The 15,696-nt window shown below is 39.5% G+C and overlaps 1 pseudogene; it reads right to left on the reverse strand.

The window, feature by feature from the left end:
- Positions 1-12,901: 12,901 nt before the first annotated feature.
- Positions 12,902-13,030, reverse strand: LOC115031250 (U2 spliceosomal RNA; annotated as a pseudogene).
- Positions 13,031-15,696: the final 2,666 nt, after the last annotated feature.

Below are 15,696 nucleotides of genomic sequence, written 5' to 3' on the forward strand. Positions count from 1 at the left end.
TCAGGGTTTCTATTCCTGCACAAACATCATGACCAAGAAGCAAGTTGGGGAGGAAAGGGTTTATTCGGCTTACACTTCCATGCTGCTGTTCATCACCAAAGGAAGTCAGGACTGGAACTCAGACAGGTCAGGGAGCAGGAGCTGATACAGAGGCCATGGAGGGATGTTCTTTACTGGCTTGCCTCCCCTGGCTTGCTCAGCCTGCTCTCTTATAGAACCCAAGACTACCAGCCCAGGTATGGTCCCACCCACAAGGGGCCTTTCCCCCTTGATCACTAATTGAGAAAATGCCTTACAGTTGGATCTCATGGAGGCATTTCCTCAACTGAAGCTCCTTTCTCTGTGATAACTCCAGCTGTGTCAAGTTGACACAAAAATAGCCAGTACACATGTCAAGGATGTGAGAGTCAAAGAACTCTTGCTTTATTGAAATAGACTGAAGAGGTGTAACAATTAACATCTGTGGTTTTGTACTGAATTTATAATAGGAGACATAAAGAGTAATTTGTGAAACCAGAATGAAATCTGAGAATTGAATAATAATGTAGCAATTAAAATTGTGTAGGAAACATCACTGTAGGAAATGTGTATTGGTGCTCATGGGGCGAGGAGAGATCAAGCAGCAGCCTAGTCTCAAGTGACTTGTTACAGTTCACAGTGTACCTCACTATCCTGTACCTGCAATGCTGTCACCAGAGGAGATGGAGGAAATCCATATGCAGAAATTAGTCCTTAGTTTACGAAATTGTATGGATTTGGACACTGACTTTAACTGAATTAAGGACAAATAACTAGTGACACACATTAGAGGACATATAACTAGTGTGACAAAATAGAACATTAAATAACCATTGGAAATTTCTAGACTAGATTTGTAAAGATACTTCATTGCAGGGGGTATTTCTACTATATGATTTGGGGTCATTTAAAATGGTCCAGTTCTTCATCTAAAACTTCCAAGTGCTCTGTTCTTCAAAGTTGAGTTTAAATTGAGTTTCTGATTCCAGTCTCATTGTGTTATTCAAAGCAGGCACATGGGAATCTTTGATCTCTTTGGATTTAGCTTAACCTGAATCCAGTTCTTCAGTGATGGTGGGAAGTGCTGGAGAGATGAGGGGCAGCAAGGATGGGGAGAGGTGCTCTTTCCGGTTTAACCGTAAGTTTCTCACAACATGTCCCCCACATTCCACTTTCTATTATTTTCCCTAAATGAAACAACTCAAATCAAGAGAATGGGAAAATGTCTGGGAATTAAAAAAAAAAAAATCCTACAGAGGAAAGAAACATTACAGTTCTTTCCTAAAATGAAAATTATTTTAATTATTGGCTGCCCCTCAGTACATTTTTTATACTATTAAAGGATTTGAGAGGGGTGGAGAAGAGCAGAGGGAGGGGAAACTGTATTCAGATTCTATCACTTAATAAGAGGGGAAAGGAGTTTGCATCATGACTTCACCAATTTAACATGGAAAGCACTCGTGTTTCTACCATATTCTCTGAACAGTCTACACAATCCTTGTCTTAATATCTTTCTCCTTTTTTGTTAACAGCTCATCTAAGGCCTGACAGCGCAAACAAGCAGCATATGCTCTTCACTCATTCTTCTCTCAGAGAGTTGTGTGAGCACTTAGTCACTGATTTGCCTTTTGTCACATCTTTCATTCATGTGCTTACCTCTCAGATTCATCTTGAGAGGCCCGTGTGGGAGCAGTGAGTGTCCTTTTGGTTGAAGGTACTGAGTTTTGACTTTCTCCTTCCCTCTCTCACCATTCGCTACCTCTGTCAAACATTCTCTCTCTTTCTATTGAGTTCTATCACATTTTTGCTCATACATAAAAACTCTCCATTTTCAAACGATGTAATAATGGTTAAAAATGCCTTTCCCTGCTTGAAATATGCTATAATTGGCTTAGTTTCACCAAGTCATGTAATGAGAGCTAAGACTTTTTCTATCATTACACGTTAGTGGTCTTCATGTAACCTCCTTTTTGCCCAATGTCACCTCTTTCTTACTCTAGCTTTTAAGCTATATTATCTGCATGAGGTCTCCATGATCTCCCATCACTTTTATCCCTGTGGTGATGTAATAAGAATTTGGGCCGGGCGTGGTGGCGCACACCTTTAATCCCAGCACTCGGGAGGCAGAGGCAGGCGAATTTCTGAGTTCGAGGCCAGCCTGGTCTACAAAGTGAGTTCCAGGACAGCCAGAGCTACACAGAGAAACCCTGTCTAGAAAAACCACACACACACAAAAAAAAAGAATTTGGGCTATTCCTTAATAACAATATTTTAGACCATTGTTAACTGATTAGTAGATTTTGCTTTCTCTTATACTGTGTCTCCACCAGCTACCTGGTGTGTTACAATTATTGCATGGTGGACAGACCAGGGAATGATGGCAAGCAGTATTTTCCTAAAAAATGTTCCCTCCTTCCCCTTCCCTTGAGAGTATTTCCATATTTGAAGCACTATTTGAGTCTTAGCACCTGCATGTTTTCCAAGTAAGCTACCCTATGATCGGCATTAATCAGTGAGCATTGAGAAGAGAAACTGGCTTTAGTTGGGTGATATAAAATGGGGTGAGTCAGTAAATTCAGGGAAAGTAAACAGAGCAGTGGGGCATGATGGGGTTTTAAAAACTATGAAAATCTGAAGGCAAAATTGTGTGGATTTTTTTCATTATACAGCTGTACTAATATATTGCACACCTGGAACAATTTAAGCAAGAAAACAAAATAATGTAGTATAAGACTATAGCCTGCCTTTGTGGTGGCACATGCCTTTAATCCCAGCACTTGGGAGGCAGAGGCAGGCAGATTTCTGAGTTCGAGGCCAACCTGGTCTACAAAGTGAGTTCCAGGACAGCCAGGGCTACACAGAGAAACCCTGTCTCAAAAAGCAAAACAAAACAAAAAAGACTATAGCCTAATGTGTGTAATAAACATCTGTGAATTTGCATTGATGTAAATAAGTGAGTAAATTAATGAATTGGCAGGAAAAAATAAATCTCCAGTGTAGAATAAGTCCTAATAATTAATACAGATTCTCCACTATCGGGGATGAAAGTATAGAATAAATTACCACTTGTTAAATGGAGACTAAGTAGAAACATGGCCCTTCCAAAGAGCTCAGGAAAGGGGAGGTGGGAGATTATGGGGAAACATAAGCAAACTCCCTGGGCCAAGTGATCAAGAGTAACACCGACAAGGCATAAGTAGGAGAGCACCTACATCTAAAATGTGATGAAAGCGGCCCTTTACCTCTGTGGTCTTTCTTCCCAAAATCATCATCCGAATCTAATCACAAGAGTTCCTGATGAATTCCAATAAAGCAGAAACCAACACAGTGTTTTGACATCACTCCTGAAAATACTCAAAGTTACCAGACATGCAGAAGGTCTGAAAGACCTACCATTGCTAAGAACAGATGTGATAGCTAAGCGTACTGTGTATCCTGGGTAGGATTCTAGAGCTGAAAAGGGTCTGTGTGAACTCTAAAACCTAGATGCAGCACAGGCTTCTGTTACTAACTCTGTCAGCACTGATTCATTAATTATAGCAAACGTGCCATACTACAAAGATCTTCAGAATGAGTGATATCAGATGTGGGCATTGGGACCTGTGCTTCCTTTGTGAGTATGCAGGGATGAATGTGTGTGAACACGCTTGTGGATGTGAAGATACTTGTTCCCATTCAGGAGCATGTGGGGGCCAGAGCAGGATGATGGGTGTCACCCTCTATTGCTCCCTCCACCTTATTGCTTTGAGCCAGGATTCCTGTATCAGAAACTCACCTTTCAAGGTAGGCTGGCTGGTCAGTGAGAATGGTGGAGTAAGAGGCAAGAACAACCATGCCTAGCTTTTGACCTGGATGCTATGGATCCAAACTCAGGTCCTCGTGCAGAGCAATTGCTTTTACCCACTAAACCAACTCCTAAAAGCTCACTTTTCTAATAAATGAAGTCTATTCATATAAAAGGGCAAAGCTGGGGGCAGGATTCTGTGGGTGAGCTCCAAGTCTGGGTTCTGCTTTCTTCACTAAACACCAATTAAAAGTCCATCTCTCTTAGTATCGCAAAAACTAGAACTCTAAAAATATTGTCCATTGATGATTTTCAAGTTTTCCTATGGAACAGTGAGGGCTTCCTTCCAGTTCTTATATATAAGCTTTGTCAATAACTGTTCATGTAAAATTGTTACAGAGTTTTAAAAATACTTCTGCATAAAAACATGTCTTCTGTGTTGCTCTTGGAACATTGCTGCCATACAAATAAACCTGTGCACTGGAGTGACGTTATGGTTAGCCTATCAAGTAGACATGTGAATGTGGCCATCCAATCCCAGTTTATCTTTTAGGTGACTCATAATAATTTGGGAATACTAAACGTTGGGGTATTTTGTTATACAATAAAGCATCAAATCTGACAGATCTTTCTATTTCTTTATCCACCAATTTCAGTCTTTGATATCTACAATTTCACAATGTTCTATCCAAACAGAATGAATTTTTATTCCTTTTGAATCACCATGCCGGACCTAAAGCTTTACTACAGAGCAATTGTGATAAAAACTGCATGGTACTGGTATAGTGACAGACAAATAGACCAATGGAATAGAATTGAAGACCCAGAAATGAACCCACACACCTACGGTCACTTGATCTTCGACAAGGGAGCTAAAACCATCCAGTGGAAGAAAGACAGCATTTTCAACAAATGGTGCTGGCACAACTGGTTGTTAACATGTAGAAGAATGCGAATCGATCCATTCCTATCTCCTTGTACTAAGGTCAAGTCTAAGTGGATCAAGGAACTTCACATAAAACCAGAGACACTGAAACTTATAGAGGAGAAAGTGGGGAAAAGCCTTGAAGATATGGGCACAGGGGAAAAATTCTTGAATAGAACAGCAATGGCTTGTGCTGTAAGATCGAGAATTGACAAGTGGGACCTCATGAAACTACAAAGCTTCTGCAAGGCAAAAGACACCATCAATAAGACAAAAAAAACACCAACAGATTGGGAAAGGATCTTTACCTATCCTAAATCAGACAAGGGACTAATATCCAATATATATAAAGAACTCAAGAAGGTGGACTCCAGAAAGTCAAATAACCCCATTTAAAAATGGGGCTCAGAACTGAACAAAGAATTCTCACCTGAGGAATACTGAATGGCAGAGAAGCACCTGAAAAAATGTTCAACATCCTTAATCATCAGGGAAATGCAAATCAAAACAACCCTGAGATTCCACCTCACACCAGTCAGAATGGCTAAGATCAAAAATTCAGGTGACAGCAGATGCTGGCAAGGATGTGGAGAAAGAGGAACACTCCTCCATTGTTGGTGGGATTGCAAGCTTGTACAACCACTCTGGAAATCAGTCTGGCTGTTCCTCAGAAAATTGGACATAGTACTACCAGAGGATCCAGCAATACCTCTCCTGGGCATATATCCAGAAGATGTCCCAACCCGTAAGAAGGACACATGCTCCACTATGTTCATAGCAGCCCTATTTATAATAGCCAGAAGCTGGAAAGAACCCAGATGTCCCTCAACAGAGGAATGGATACAGAAATTATGGTACATTTACACAATGGAGTACTACTCAGCTATTAAAAAGAATGAATTTATGAAATTTCTAGCCAAATGGATGGACCTGGAGGGCATCATCTTGAGTGAGGTAACACAATCACAAAGGAACTCACACAATATGTATTCACTGATAAGTGGATATTAGCCCAAAACTTAGGATACCCAAGATATAAGATACAATTTGCTAAACGCATGAAACTCAAAAAGAATGAAGACCAAAATGTGGACAATATGCCCCTTCTTAGAATTGGGAACAAAACACCCATGGAAGTTACAGAGACAAAGTTTCGAGCTGTGATGAAAGGATGGACCATCTAGAGACTGCCGTATCCAGGGATCCATCCCATAATCAGCTTCTAAACGCTGACACCATTGCATACACTAGCAAGATTTTGCTGAAAGGACCCAAATATAGCTGTCTCTTGTGAGACTATGCCAGGGCCTAGCAAACACAGGAGTGGATGCTCACAGTCAGCTATTGGATGGATCACAGGGCTCCCAATGGAGAAGCTAGAGAAAGTACCCATGGAGCTAAAGGGATCTGCAACCCTATTGTTGGAACAACATGATGAACTAACCAGTACCCCTGAGATCTTGTCTCTAGCTGCATATGTATCGAAAGATGGCCTAGTCGGCCATCACTGGAAAGAGAGGCCCATTGGACTTGCAAACTTTATAAGCCCCAATATAGGGGAATGCCAGGGCCAAAAGAATGGGAATGGGTGGGTAGGGAAGTGGGGGGCGGTATGGGGGACTTTTGGGATAGCATTGGAAATGTAATTGAGGAAAATATGTAATAAAAAATATTAAAAATTAAAATAAAGAAAATATTTTAATATTCATGCATTCATGTGTTTTGATCAAATACATTTCCCTTTAATTGTGCCACCATTTCCCCCTCCAACCTCATGTTCTCTTTCCCTTTTCTCGTACATAAGAGTTGATTTAGTGCTGCCAGTTTGTACATGGGTAAGCAACCCTCAGGTGGAGCACAGGTAGCTCCTCATATCTGCTTGCCTGGAGAAAACTGACTCCCTCCCCAAACGTTTGATAGCAGCTTTGGTAATTTTCTGTGCATCTTACAGAGAAGGCTAGGACTTCGAGATACCATTCTCCGTTTTTCCTTGGAGATACTTAGATCTTCCTCGATGCTCACTCACAATATTTCTTCTTGATGAAGTTCCTTTAAACATGAATTTCCTTAAAGAAAGTATCGTTCATCTTACCTGCTTACAGAAAGTTACATATCAATGTAAAAAGGAGGATAAAGTTTGGTTTCCTTGATTTCCTCTTAGAATAACAATCCTATTTTTGAGAGGTATGTCGATGTTAAGAGAGATCGTCTGAAGATTATTACATTGATTGAGCTAGAAACTCAGCCACAGGCACTCAAAATATGAAAATATTAAAACAGTGAAATTTACCTCTGTTTCACATAACAGGCAAGATATAATCATCCAGAGATGGTTCGAGGACTCCAGAAATCTAGTTTTTTTTTTCCAATTCCTGGTGCCATTATCTATAGAGTACAAAATGTTTTATTACACCACACCCACCACGTTACAGCCAGAAAAAAAGGAAAGGTGAATTAGAAAGGCAGACACATTCCTTCCGGATAAAATCGTGTGCTCTTCAGCTTTGCCTAGATCACATTGGTGAGACAGTTACACTTGGATTCACAGGGCGGGCGCTGCAGAATCTAATCAGTATCTGGCACTCACATACTCTCTTACTGTGGAAGGACGTAAAATGTGGGAATCAGTAGAGGCATTATTTCACACAGAATGCCATGGACAGGGCAAGAAGATGAGCTGCTGTCACTCTTGAGAGACAGCAGGATCATCATGAAAGAAGCAAGACAAATGGTAGGAGGTGATCCCTCCTTTGAAGAGTTTTATTCTCATAGATTTATTCTAAATACTTTGAATGAGTAGCTTCATAGAGAAAAAAAAGACCCAGTTTCTAAAGTTAGCATATGCCCCAGTGCAAGAATTAGCGGGAAGATAGCTATGATCCCAGTACGCCTTGAAAACCAGCAGAAAAATAGGTACCTCACTGAGGGACTCTGGACTTTGTGTTTAGATATTAAGAAAATATCACATTGATTTTATGAAGTAAGATATATGCGACACTGGCTGACACTAAATACCATCAAAACCCAATAGTACTGAAAGCAGGACTAAAAGTACAAATAAAACTTAAATGTCTTTTAACAAGAACAGCACAGCATCCCAGTGATACTGTTTCTACATTTCTGTTTCTTCAATTTTTCATACACTGTAATTTCATCATATTCCTTCTTCTTCCCTAAGTCCTCCCAGATCCTCCCACCTCTCTGCCTTCCCAATTTCATGTTCTCTGCCTCCCTCTCTCTCTCTCAGCAAAACAAAAAAGCCAGTAAAAGAAAAGCCAAAAAGAGAGAGGAAACACCAAATGATAACAAAGATCAGACAAAATACTATGGAATCTATGCTGTGCTGTCCTTGCCCTTGAATGCATGGCCTGCCCTGGAGTGTGGTTGAGGTGCCCAGTGCCATTCCATTGAAGAAAACTCATGAATTCCCCTCCCCTGCAGTTAAGTAAGAAGTATAATTGAAGGGGAAGTGGGCACAAAGTCACAATTATACTTCTTGCAGCAGCCATAGAGTCAGCAATTTATGAGCACTTCAGTTAGGATTAACATAGTATTAGTTTTAGCCACTGATAAATACGAATCTCTACCTTGGCTGAAATGTAGACTAAATGTGGCCAGATTTTAAGAATATTTCCAAATTTTTACTACTGTATTTTGTGTTCTGATCATGATTAATCAATAGGGAAAACAAAATGAATTGGTCAATTTCTACTCTTTCCAAAAGAGCCTGAAGAGACTATATAGTTTATCCTTTGAGTGAAAATTATACAACAGATGGACGACTAAGCACTCTGACAGACTGAGACATGCCTAATTACAAAGTAATTCATTGCCTAATAGGCCTCATTACCCTTAGAAACTCTCAAGGAGAAAACTTAGCTAGACTCAAAGAAGCGTAAACCAAGCCTCATCACCCTAGGTAAGTCCCTGAGATGGAAAAATGATCTTTGTTAGTTGACTGGGCAAGGTGTAGAGGCTCAGATTTAGACAAGTCAGCACACTCTTTAAATACATTGTAGAAGAGGAACTGAGACTGTCTCATCAGCCAAGAACAATATCCTATCCTGTTTGAGCTGTTAATGACTCTTCAATCATCTGCCTAGATAGGGAAGTTCAGTCTACTAATTATTAGCATAGAGCTGTGAAGTCACTTCTGTGACTGCTTGAATTTGTAGTGACATAACAAAGGAATACACACCTGTGTTTCAGGTGTTTGTTTCCTGCACAGACTATGGCTTGCAAGCACTTGTGTCAATTATATTTAAAATATATTTAAAATATATGTAATAATGTTATGCCTCAAACATAACTTTTTCCAAACACCTGTGGGGGGGGGGGGGACTAGATTCAATATCACTGAGTTATGCCTAATACCACTCTGATCTAATCTCTGCAACCCCGGAAAGTACTCAAGTAATTGTTCTTTGAGAATTCAGAGGCATCTTTACACTCTAGGTTATTCTACATATTGTTTATCTTCTAAAAACACTAGTAATTCCCAGGCACATATCCCTTCCAATCTCTACTTCTGTGATAGAATGTTGAAGACAGAAATTCCAAGATTGAGTATAATTTTAGTGCAAAAAAATACTGCCTATCTGAGGTGACAGATATGCCATTTACCCTGATATAACTATTACATTATCTACATATCACAATAAATTCCATATATATATATATGTATTTCATGCAACTATTTCCAGTTTCACATATGACTAAGAGCAAATGGTTCTTGTCTTTCTGTGTCTTTTTATTTCACCTAACATAATAATTTCCAGCTCCATCTATGTTGTCACAAGTGACATTTTAATTTTTATGTTGAGTAGTATTTTCCCACATTATCTCTCTTCACTTACTGTTCCATGAAAACTTGGCTAGTTTCTATTTTTTGGCTATCATGTGCAGCAGTACGGTAACTATGAGGGTCAATGTCACTTTGACAGGCTGATTACCTTCCCTTTGTATTCCTGTAGTAGGACTGCTTCATCTAGTCGGTTCTCTATAACACGTAATCTAATTTATATTCCTATGAACAATGTGCAAGGGTAAGGAATACTGAAATTCTCTAACTCTTAATTTTATCAAAATGTTGTTATGGTAAAAAAAGACAGGTAGGGACACATAGTCTCACTTATATCCTCTGCATCAGTCAGCCATTAAGAGTACTTTATTTACTGTTACCACTTCAAACAATGTACTATGCTGTATAGGGCATTGTTGTATTATTAGATATGTTTCCTTCAGTTGATTAGCAATGGTAAGGTGGAATGAGTTTCCTCTCAGAAGAGAGTCAAGAAAGTTTAATCAAGATCAATAATGTCATTAATAGAGAATTACACCACCGCATACAATTCTTTGGCAATGTTAAAGAAAGAAAAGAGTAAAGCATCATGTGAAAGAGGCTATGTAAAAACAACCCAACAACAGCCAAAAGCACAGCCTATCTAGTGCAGTGGAATAGAGAAAGGAAATTCACCTTATTTCAGGTAGTGCCTATGATAGCCTTTTATCGTTCTACACCAGGTTGAACCAATACAAAGAGCAAAGTTCTACAAACCTTCATTTGAAATATAAATAGATATAGGAGAAAGTTAGCAATTTTTCTTACTGCTGAAGTCACTTATTTCCTTGCCCAGGCTTACTCAAACAGCTATAGTACTGAGACAATGACTATAACTATAAAATATGATTATATGTGTGTGTGTGTGTTCTTCAAGTTTCAAATGATGGCACATTGAAATGCCACATTTCTAATCCTGTTAGTGCAATATCATTCAATTAAGTAACTGTTTATTATTTGTCTTCACTACCTACTTAATATTCAGTGTAAAAAAAGCATTATGCTTTGAAGTTTAATTTAATATGGTTATATTTAATAAAATATAGACATTCATAAATTACTAGAGAAGTATTAAAACCCAGGTTGAGATTTGCAGAGATGGCTTAGTTGGTAAAGTGCTGGCCACAGTATAAAGTTATAAATTTTACTGTCACTATCATGTAAAATCAAAACAAAAAATCAGGGAGTTAAGGCAGGGCACCTCTAATAGGTACCTAGGAAGCAGAAAGAGGAGGAACTTTGGGCTCACTGACAAGTCAATCTAATCAAATTAGTGAGCTCCAGGTGAGAGGGAGCCAGGCTAAAAACAAAACAGAGAGTGATGGAGAAACACACTTGACCTCCAGTCTTCACATGCACCCACCTGCACCACACTTCAGCCCTGGACATGTGATACACACACAAGCACACTTACATGCACACACACACACACACACGTCAGCAGCAGCAGCAGCAGCATCAAACACAACAGTTCTATTGTCCCATGATTGATGTTTTGTGTGAAAACAAATGATCTCTAACACCTCAGAACACAGGCGACAACTCACAACACCCTAACTAAACAAGAGCAGTGGACGCTGACCATCTTTTCTAATATTTGTAGTTTGGCTTCATGTAAAGGCAGCGAGTAATTTGATTCATATATTGTCATTGTTTCTCATTAAGTTAATTAGGAAAACGTTTATAGACAGTTGCTAGTGATGTAGTAAACTGGCATCTTAAACACAAGATATTGCATGGTATGATCTAGGTATGTCACTGTAGAGGAGTGGTTCTGATACTTTGATTTAATCAAGAATCTGCGAGTACTGATGCTGAAGGTCCTTGTCCCCAATTGGTTCTTGATCAGTCAATAAAGATGCCAGTGGCTAATGACTGGGCAGAAAGAAAGAGGACGGATATCCAGGTTCCTACAGGCTATGAGAGAAGAGAAGAAGAATTGAGATACTTAGTGGGGAGAGGGACAGAACAGACTCGGAGCTGCAGGGGAGATCTTCCAAAATGTAGGTGGAAAAGGAAAGTGGCCCATGAGCTTAAGAGAAGGTAAATAGGCAACCAAGAGAAGGGCAGATTTTAAGGTATTGAGCTAAGAGTAAAGGTAACTGGACAACCAAGCAGAGAGCAGATTTAGAGGTATTGAGCTAGGAGGAAAGATAAGGGAAAGCTAGAGAGCCCAGCCACAGAGCCAATAAGGCAGGTTAAAATGATCGTGTGTGTGTGTGTGTGTGTGTGTGTGTGTGTGTGTCTTTCATCTGCAGATCCAAGATAGTTCCTGTGTGCGCACATGCAACCAGGTGGTAGCACAAAGCAGACAGCCAAAAACTACCAGCAACATGTCACAATGTGAGCTGTCCCCTAGAATGTAGATTCTATGAAGGCAGAATTTTCATCTATCTTGAGTGCAACCATATTCTCCGTGTCTAAAATAATGCTCAGCACTAAGTAGGTTCTTAGGAATATCTGCTAAATAGAATGAGTGAGTACGCATATCATAAATGTGTGAGCTCCTGAAAGTGGTGAAGGCATCCATTTCTTTCTCTTCTGCTGCACATGAAACAGACTGAAAGAAAAGAGCAGCAATCTGCAACACATCTTTGCCTTATTTGGATTCAGAGCACAAGACCTACTCTTAGGGTTTTATTATTGAGTTTGGGCCTGAGTTCTTCTCTGTTCTATACATATCACTAGCAATTCAAGCCTCCATAATTCCATCTACTGGTAATGCTACTACTGTGAAAAAGATCTCACTGAACAATGGGGACACCTGCTGGTTAAATGATATGCTTTTAAATGTTACATCTAAATCAACAAGAATTAGCCAGCAGATGTGACATACTGTTAAAACTGACCTTCTTTTTGAAGAATAGTAAATGACAGCATTTATTTTCTTTCTTAAAATGGTGATACTCAAAAACACAAAAAAGACTGTGTTCTGCAACAATATGAACTAACCAGTACCCCCGCAGAGCTCGTGTCTCTAGCTGCATATGTATCAGAAGTTGGCCTAGTCGGCCATCAGTGGAAAGAGAGGCCCATTGTTCGTGCAGACTTTATATGCCTCAGTACAGGGGAACGCCAGGGCCAAGAGGTGGGAGTGGGTGGGTGGGGGAGTGGGTGTGGGAGGGTGTGGGGGACTTTTGTGATAGCATTGGAAATGTAAATGAAATAAATACCCAATAATAAAAAAAAAAAGACTGTGTTCTGCAGACAGGTACTACTGCAAAAAAAAAAAAAATGTTTAGTTTCTAATTCTTTTGGTTAAAGACAACTTTTTTAAGTATCCAACAAGTTGAAATATTGTGTCATATGCTGGCAAATTAAAGCTCTCACATGATAGAGGTGGGTGATCTATCATCTTGGCTCTGTCAGGGCATGTGCTCAGCTCTAGTCTTACGAATACTGTCCTTTAAACTGGTAAGAACAGATACCACACTTGATCTTAGCCCAAAGGCCGAGAAGTGATACACTGCCCTTTAAAAGGAAGGCAGTTCTGCAACATCTAACAACATGGATAAACTTTGCATATATGATGTAAAATGAAGTTAGTCAGCCACAGAAACAAATGCATTATTGTACTTAAATAAAGTGTCTAAAATAGTCAAACTTGTAGAATTAAAGATTCATAAAATCAAAGAGCAATATTGTAGTCACAAGGGGTTGAGGGAAAGAGGAAATGGGAATTACTCATTAATGGGCATAAAATCTTAAGATAGATGACTAAGCTCCAGAAACATTCTGTACAGGATTGAACACATACGTGTGTGTGTGTGTGTGTGTGTGTGTGAGAGAGAGAGAGAGAGAGAGAGAGAGAGAGAGAGAGAGAGAGAGAGAGAGAGAGAGCGCTTCATACATTAATAGTAAATTAAGTGCTTCATAGTCATACTAAGTCATACTAAGCCATAGGGCTTCATACATTCATACTAAAAGAATTTAGCAAGATGGTTGATCTTCTGTTCTTTTCAAAGGCAAATAAATTTTAAAATCAGGTAATATCTGAACAGGACTTGGTCTATCACTTGCATGAGGTGTGCCGTTGTTATTTTGTGCTATATAGGAAAGTAATTTTCTATAAATATGTTTTTATTGCACTAGTATAGACAAACATCTTCCATCTCCCAGCCCCTTCTGTGATATCTGTGCTCATTTTTCTAGACTCTGCTTCAATCCTTTCTCAGCAAGGCCTGATGTTCTCTGTGTACAGTATAATTTCATACTATCCCTGCTTTACTCCTCACTGGATAGAAGTGTATGAAACCTTAGACCTCCATTCCCATGACAACTGAAATTTTCCAGTTGTTGAACAACTGGAACATATTTCAACAATTTTCTTTCTTAATAACCCAATCACTCTCAGCATCATCTACTGCAAAAGAAAAGGAACTGAAAAGGGTAAAGGGAGGTTTTTTTCCCAGGTTAAAGGATTAAATAGAGTATAGAAATGAGACAGAGACACAAAAAAGGATTTGGAGAAAAAGAGTTTTGAGCTGGAATTCATTTACAGCCCAGAGGAAAGCCTTCCTGAAGACTATGAGCTAGAGTTGAGCCAGAGTGAGGTGGGGGCTGCACAGAGCAAAGTGCTCATGGCTGCACAGGCATTAGGATCCGCATCAGCTCCCCCAAAGCTTTGGAATGCCAACAGCATAGTAACAGGATTCATACACTGTACAGAAAGAAAAATTACATAGGAGTTTTCTTTTACTTTGAAAAATATCTTTTGTCTGTAACGTACCATCTACGTCCATGTTTGAATACATAGTAAAGAACATGAAACAGAATCCACACCTTCGTAGTCCAGGTACTTTTATATTAATGACTTAACTTTTAAAAAGAGAAAGTTAATGTGTATGGGGACATGGGCCTGTAACACTAGCATTCAGGAGACTGAGGCAAGAGGATCCTGACTTCAACAACAGTCTCAGCTCTGAGGAACAACGTATCTCAAAATCAAGTGGAGTCGGGGTGGTGACGGCGGTGAAGAGAAGAGAAAATATTGTAAGGGAGGAAACGCCAACAGCATTGAATCCATGATGATGTTCATGAGTCTTATCCAACACAGGGAACACAGGAAATCACACAGAGCAAAGGCCATTAATGTGCTGGGAATGGTTTTATGCCATAATTTCTGCTAGAGAAGGTAGTATTTCTCATCTTTATTTTTTCTATAAGACACCTAAACCCTACTTAAATTCAAGTATATTTAAAATTGTATGCATAATCTCACTGCACACTGACTAAGAAGGAAAGTAGGTGTCACTACAGACAGGTATTCCGGAATTCAAATCACATTCTAGAAAATCTTTATAATAATTATTCAGGTTAAAAGTCTAGAGGTATTACTGTAATGCTAGATTTACATTTTAAATATCATTATTATGACTTCATGTTTTGTTATGCTTCCTTAGTCAAAACTCCCAATCCAAGGCAGTTGGTAAAAACTAGAATTTGTCTTCCCAATATCAGGCGATGTTGAGTCCTGCACAGTCCTGCATGGAAGAGACAGTGTGACATGTTTTCTCGACCCTGGAGCAGAGCCAGGAGGGTGTGGGCCTCCATGAGTGTTGAGGATTGTTGGGCACGAGGCTTGTTTGTATAAAAATATATAGATATATTAGTTCATGTTTCTCCTTCAGGAAATAGTCTCCCTGCCAAGGTTATTGGGAAAAATTCTCCCTGCCATGATTAACGGGGAATGTCCTCTCTACCAAGGTTAACGACTCCATAATAATCAGAAACAGCACGAGTCTGAGAGGTGAGGGTAGGTCTATGTCCTTAGCAAAAAAAAAAAAAAAGTAAACACGTGACTATCAGTTCAGTCCTTCAGGCTATGGGAATGAACTCTGAAAACATGAGTTCAAAAATATATAATTTATCGACTGTGCAAAATATAAGGATGCAATATGAATTATAGGAAGGGCTTGGCTTCATAGACCTTAAAGAACCGAGGCAGCTGCACTACGAGCCAGCTCCTCAGAAAGATAAAAAGGGCCGGCATATACAAAGGCGGGCGGATTCCTGAGTTCAAGGTCGGCCTGGGGCATAGTGAATTTAGGTCCAGACATGGTCAGAATGGTAATCTCTGGATGGGATGTCACCCAGATAAGTTTATTGTCTGTGCTTACAGAGGTAAGC

This window comes from Mus caroli, unplaced genomic scaffold (assembly GCF_978045245.1).
Source record: "Mus caroli unplaced genomic scaffold, Mus_caroli_1 scaffold_4, whole genome shotgun sequence".
Taxonomy (NCBI): domain Eukaryota; kingdom Metazoa; phylum Chordata; class Mammalia; order Rodentia; family Muridae; genus Mus; species Mus caroli.